The sequence below is a fragment of the Pygoscelis adeliae genome, unplaced genomic scaffold, assembly GCF_000699105.1.
Source record: "Pygoscelis adeliae isolate BGI_AS28 unplaced genomic scaffold, ASM69910v1 Scaffold86, whole genome shotgun sequence".
NCBI classification, from domain to species: domain Eukaryota; kingdom Metazoa; phylum Chordata; class Aves; order Sphenisciformes; family Spheniscidae; genus Pygoscelis; species Pygoscelis adeliae.
Window position 1 is genome coordinate 707,353 of NW_008824930.1, and position 6,365 is coordinate 713,717.

The window sequence follows — 6,365 nt, forward strand, 5'->3', positions numbered from 1 at the left end:
GGAATGGGGGAAAAGAAAGGAGCAGCAGTCAGAACTAGGTTCACGCGTTATGCCCGTATCGTAAGATCTACAAATGAAATACGCTAAAGCTGATGAATAGACGTAGTTATAGGAAGGCTGATCTTTTTGCTGGTTCACTAAAGTGCAATAGAACAGTCATGCCTTATCAACATTTTGCCCTCAACAGTTTAAAAAAATCATATTGCTAAGACTTTCTACAACTTAAATATCCTCTGAGAATAAATAAAATAAACGTGCCTTCTGGAAAAACTATTTTAAGGATACAGCTTTTTTTTTTTTTTTTTTTAAATAACAAGATCAAGTGGGATTGTATTAAAACATTTTCTACTATTAAAAGTATTATTTTCCATCATGATATTTAAAAATGAGACTTGTATATTTCCAGCTGTGGTTACTTTTGTCACTTGAATCCCTTTGTCACTTAGGTACAGTTCTGTGGTCCGTTAGCAAGATTCCCAAGGAGACTCACAAGAAAGCCATACAAACATTACTCATTTTGAAGGCAAGAATCAAGCAAGTACGCAACCAGCACTTGACAAAGGTTAGGTCTATACCACAAAGTGGTAACATGCTATTTAAATGTTTAGAAAAGCAATCAAAGATACAACTATTACACCCCTTGCTGATACTCCTGTGAGGTTAAAATCCTGGATGTGGGCGATGTTCTACTAGCTTAGCTTGCACTGCTCAGACCATCAGTGTAGCCATTCCTGCCGAACAGCTCTACCACACTGTGTCGGCAGTGGTTTTGTTGCATAAACAAACACTAAATATTTTTAAAATGCAAAGCACAGGTATAAAGTAACGTGTGATAGCAACATAGGATAGAAATGAGAAAGATACACAGACACTTGAATACAAATCATCTGGAGGAAAAGAATAATTTATTCCATTTCCTTCTTTATAATCAGCTTGTGCCATACACGTTTTCTTCCAAATTTTTCAACATACATGCATGCTTTCAGTGGAATACCCTCTTTGCATATTCTTTCCTTCAAACATTTTTCAGACTGACTTGCCATTAGCACACCACTGAAAGAAATTTTGTTCCCCTTACTAGAAAGTTTGCCAAGAATCCCAAAGATGTAGTTTATCTGTAACTACTGCAATTATCCAGGAAGTTGATATTACTCTTACAGAATTAAATTCTTCATGGTCTGCATTTTCAAAATGCTCTTTAACCCTGCATCTTTGAGACTGATTCTCAGAACAGCTGAACGGCTCCACCAATATCTAGCATCCTTCAGAGTGGCCTAAAATACAGCCTGTTATGATTATGTCCAAATTTCACTGTGTACTTGGTTCAATCTGTAGTCAGAGAAAAAAATACAGAAAAATTGAGGGCAACATTTCAGAGGTTCAACAGTGCATCAACAAACCAGACTCGCTACAGAATAAAGAACGACACCCCCTTCTATAAGTACTACAAATCTTTTGTCCATTTACAAATTAACGATGCTCTTCGGAACAACAGATTTTCTTCTTAATCCTTCTTCCAGTGAACCGAAAGATTTTCCCCATTGAATTTAGTGGCAGCATAACCCAAATATTAACATGTTCTCAAACAGTTATGCTAGTCTTCTGGTGAGGTGGGCTTAATTCAACCTCCTTCATACTCTGTTATAGATAGTTCTGAATCTGCAAGCGCTAATACTAGTCTAATACTAAATGGAAGTTTAGTATTAGTTTATTATGCTAATATTAAACAAAGGTTTATTTGCATACTGCACCTTAATTAAGACTGTAACACTACTGTACTAAACAGTAAACATACGTATAACCAGAGAAACTTCTTGACCAAAACACATTACAGTTCAAGCAAACAAGACAAGGAAGATGTGACAAACAATAAAAGAAAATCAACATAACTTGCCCAAAAACAGCTAAGTGGCAATCTAGAAATAAAACTTGAAGCCACCTGAATAATAACATTATGGGTAAACACCCCCAAAAAAGGGGTGTTAAAACTCTATCAGGAGTAACTGCCACTATTCCTCTAATATTTCAAGAAAACAAAGATTTCAACAGGTAATTAAAATATTTTCATTTTAAAAACATAAACACTCTCAAATCTCAGAAATTAAGGCCATCAGAACATGAATATACTTTTTAAAGCATGTCTCTTAAAAACCTTTAGTTTCAAGCAAAACTGATACTTTTCTAGAGACCTCAATATGTAATTTTACTACACTATTTCCAAATTATCAGATATCAATATTTAAACACAAAATACTAGCACCCTTTAAAGTTCTTAAATCTAGTTTAAAAAAAAAAATCAGAAAATCTATCAAAAGATGGAACGCCACCATAATTTTTAATGTTTCTATTAAGTTGGTACTTCAAAAACTGGAACAGCAAGTTCTGTTTTTGATTAAAGTCTCTTTTCCATCGGTCTTAAAATTCTTACATGTATTAATTTATTCAACTCTCAAGAGTGATAGGTTTTTATTGCATGTTTTATTTAAATATTAAAATCAACTGACCAATAGCTATTATGCCAACAGTTATCTTTGTTGCCGGTGCTATATCATACCCAGTAAAGCTCACAAAGATAACTGTCAGAAAAATTAACACACAATTACAGCTGAAGTAAACAGAAGACTTGTAGATTTTTATATCATTTAAAAAATAAAAAAAAAAGAAAAAAAAGGAAAAAAAGGAAGTGTGATGGATTTCAGACAACTGCATCCTACCTCATCTACGCACTCAGCCCCTCCACCATATTCTGCTGCTACTTTGGAAGACACTGGAAAGACGGTTAAGATAATCAATCAAAGCAAAGACCATGAACTCAAAGAATTGACACCACTGAGAAAGACAGAGGTAACACGCCTCCTGCCTGCATCTTGGGTTAGCAGCGAACAGCTACATCCTTCGCTACCGGCAGCTGCAACCTGATCTGTATCATCTGCTTCAGAAAAACTTGCATTAATGCAGTCTAAAGCTCGCAGAGGTTGGAAAAGCAACAAAGTCAGAATGGAAAAGCAGCAATCAATATACTACCAGGAAGCAACAGAACATCGGATTACCAAGGCCCATTAGCATTCTTGCATTCAAGGAGCCTCATCACTCCCAGAAGTGGTTTCCCTAAACCTAGAGGCATCATGAATGCATGGCTCAACCCAAACTGCACTTGTCCAAACCCTGTTCTCAACCAGCCGCCATCCCTTCACCCCACTAATAACGCCGCACTGCTCTGGGATGCTTGAAACCAAAGCAGTGATGCATCAAGGCCACATGCAAAACTCCTACATATTCTGAAAATGGACTCATCCCCCCTCCCTGGCCAACCCATCCCTAACAGCAATGCTATTTTTCCCTTGGGGAGGTATAAGGCATCAAGCCCATTCAAAGACAGGTCTATGTACAAGTTCAAAGATAACTCATTATTAAATTTACAGTTCTGCAAGCCGTTAATTACAGATGATGTATTTAGCATGAGAGTAGACACAGAACTTTTATGACCATGGTTGTGGAGGAGTGGGGTTTTTTCTCCCTTCTAGATTAAAAAAAAACCAAAACCCAAAAACATTGAGAAGAGCTAAACCATTATTTAGGGGCTGAAGAAACCACTTGATAATTAATTCCTCAAACAGTCCAATCTTTAGTTTGACCAAAGACCGAGAAATCGTTTGATTGCGATGCTGGAGATGCATCACAGCAGAAAGTACGGAGAAGACTAGAAGGCTCTAAAATAGCTGCAAAAGGCATCAAAAGTGAAGCAGACAAGTAAAAAAAAAAAAAGAAAATCAAAATAGGGTACATTTATATTTTTAAACAGAAACCGATTAACTATAAGAACACAGCATACAGAAAAGAGCGTCTTCTCTGTCTTCTGAAGTCTCAAAGACTGAAACCTGATAGAAAGTGGAATGTCCCTTCTTCTGCATCTCTGTGGAGGTTGTAAAAGTAGGCTGTGGTCAGGCTCCAGCAGGGGTATCGTGTGATCCCCCAGCCAGGTGAATCAGATTAGGGCTATGATGATAACCTAGAACCAGCCAGAAGTTTTACCAGATGAAGATACCACATTCTTACAACCTTTGCTCTCCTACCACATTCAAGAGGGGCAATAGAAAGAACCCAGGAAGAGTGCAGTCCTACCTAATTTGATCAAAAAGACAATCTCCACCCTTTACACTTAAAAAACCCCCAAACTACTAGCTGAAGGTTTCCAAATTGTTCAGATATGAATATGACAAGGAAATCATTGTTTCCTAGGACAATGTTCTTTTTTGACAAAGTCTCACTTTCCACAGGAAGAAAAATACTGTAATCAGACAAGTGTAATGTGAGAGAAATACACAAAATAATCCCTAATTGCTCTTCAGAGCTTGTGCGGGTTGTCATGGAAATAAATACAACAGACGCATTTGAATGACACTGCTAACCTGACAGTTTAGGTCAGTAAACCAAACCACTATATTGGCAGCATTTTTCACTTCAAGAAACTAAAGACATTAAAACTATTCAAATGAAGGGATACACAGGCATTTGCATATGCTTTAATAAAGCCTGAACAGTTTTTATTTGTGCCCCTTGTGAAAGCCTTTACAACCAGTCATCCTGTCTTGCTGCAGCCCTAAGAAGGAGCCCTACAAATTCATGATACTTTCTAAACACCTCTAATAGCAAGAGCATACGGTACTGCCCTCCTCTCCAGGATTTAAGAGCTCACTGGAAACATGAAATGTGCAAGCGATCATCGCAACGTGAAGAAAAACATCCAGATTTGACCAGATAAACCATTCAGCCCTCATTTAGAAATCCTCCATCAAAAAATATATTCATCAAGAGTCCTGTTAAGCAGTTTCCTTATGTCTATGATACAGGAACATCATTAATGAGATATGAGCTGAGGATGAAGCTCAGTGACCATTATATTACCACTTATCAGTAATGTGTTTACGCCATTTAACTTAACTTGGTTGCAACCCCACCCATTTCAACACACAGTAGATCTCTGGCTACTTGAGGCTTTAGGTATCAAACTCAGACTCTGAACGCACTATGACACATTGCACTCAGGAGATTTGATTTTCTAACAAAGAGGATTGACCATACACAGATGGCTGTATAGATTTTTACTTTCAAATAGAATGACAACATTGCTCATGTAATTTGCACTGAGTTCTTCTTAGATTACAAGTTAAAAAAAAAAAAACAAACAACAAAAAACAACCCCACACGAGGGTAAAATCCTAATAAGCCCATCAGTGAGATAAGAGACTGCAGGCACAGAAACTGAAAGAGAATCACAGCAATTTTGTAGCTTTCGTATCTTGCATGCTGTTCAGAGGACTGAAAGAACTTTTTGATTAAAAAAAAAAAATTCAGCACATCGGGGCTGAAAACCCTTTTTGACATGAGTTTCTCTTAGATGCTTGCCCTGAAATGCTACCGTCCTTATAAAAAAAAATAAATTATACAGTACATCGGGTCATAGCTTCACTGTAATTCTGAAAAAACAACATGTGAGAAAGAGGATATGAATAGTAGAATTTTTACGCTGAACTCTCATGTAATGAAATCTATTTTACAGACACTAATCTGGTTTAATTTACGTAGTAAAGAAATTGATGTGAACCCAAGTGCAGAATTAGAAGTGAATAGGGGGGAGGAGAAGGAAGTCAAACATTCATAGCTAGAGTTTTGATATTGACCTTTTTTGCCAAAAATTTATGCAGAAACATCTCCAAAATGCTTGTCTGAATACACGCATCTTCTACTCACAACATCGGAAAAGGACAGTATGATCTACAACGAATGCTATTATAAATAAAACTAATAAAACTCGGATAATGGGAATATACCAGCACTGTGTGATGAAAAGTATGGTACCAAAGAGAAGAAAACATATCTAACCCAAGTACTGAAAGTGAATACAAATTGTTAAGACATGACAGATGGCTAAATTAACCAGTAAGACATGACAAGCCATATGGCAGTACCAGCTAATGCACACCTTGGGTATGTCAGCTTGTGCCCCTAGCATACCAACGATCTGCATTCACCAGAACCAAAACACAGTCGTAGAGTGAATTCCTTTTAACTCGGTTTAGATTTTTCTTAAACACAGGTTTCTCACCTGTTTAGATTTTACACACACACACAAAATGTATCAATTTGGGTCTGAAGTTTTTCCTTCCCCAAATACTGAAGATTAACTAAAGAAAGTTCAGAATTAAACTCATTTTTGTCTTTATACTCTTTTTCCATTCTCACCACATTATCCTGTCTGTGCCTCGGGACTATGTACAAATAAAGAACAAAATAATGCCATCACTGAACTGACTGATTACACATGATGCCTTTCAACTTATGCCAAACTCTGGACGTCTGGAAAA

General features: G+C 36.9%; 1 protein-coding gene across 1 annotated transcript in view; it reads right to left on the bottom strand.

Annotated features, from left to right (window-relative positions):
- Nucleotides 1–6,365, bottom strand: part of CTNND2 (catenin (cadherin-associated protein), delta 2) — a 573,271-nt gene that overhangs the window by 286,621 nt on the left and 280,285 nt on the right. The gene's annotated exons all lie outside the window — the stretch shown is intronic.